The sequence below is a fragment of the Echinops telfairi genome, unplaced genomic scaffold (assembly GCF_000313985.2).
Source record: "Echinops telfairi isolate 266 unplaced genomic scaffold, ASM31398v2 ScPeMD7_7457;HRSCAF=8495, whole genome shotgun sequence".
Taxonomy (NCBI): domain Eukaryota; kingdom Metazoa; phylum Chordata; class Mammalia; order Afrosoricida; family Tenrecidae; genus Echinops; species Echinops telfairi.
In genome coordinates, this window is record NW_022111357.1 from 19,563,640 (window position 1) to 19,564,266 (window position 627).

The following is a 627-nucleotide window of genomic DNA, read 5'->3' on the forward strand; positions in this document are numbered from 1 at the left end:
GACCTCCTTGCTCTCTTCTGCAGCCACGCTGACCTCAGGACCTTCGCACCTGCCCGTCCCTCTGCCTCAAGTGCTCTTCTCTAAGACAACCATGCAGCTTGCCTGTCGCTGCCCTTTAGGTGTCTGACCACCTCTATAAAGGAGCACTGCCCACCTGTCACTCTCTGCCCCCTGCCCCCGAGAGGCCCCCTTCACAGCACTCAGCCCCGCACCTCAGCTCACTGCCATCGAGTGGATGCGGGCCCAGAGACCCCTGTGGGTTTCCGAGAGACTAACTGCTGGTGGGAGTAGACAGCTCAGGCTTTGTCCCTCGGAGCTGCTGGTGGTTTCGAACTGCAGACCGTGTGGGTCGCAGCCCAACGCGTAACCACCCCACCACCAAGGCTCATTTCAGGTATCTATGAGGGCGCTTCAAAAGCGCGTGGGACAATGGCATTAAAAGATCGTGGATATGTTCGGGAGGTTCGCTAGCCAGTGGATTTTGTTCACCTTGTTTGCTGCCGCGTCCTGAGCATTGAGAACTGAGCCTGGCACATGGCAGACGCTCAGCCAACATGTGTAGAATGAGACTCTTGCCCCAAGAGCACCCAGAGGACTGAGCCCAAGCCCACGGGCAGACAGGCTTCA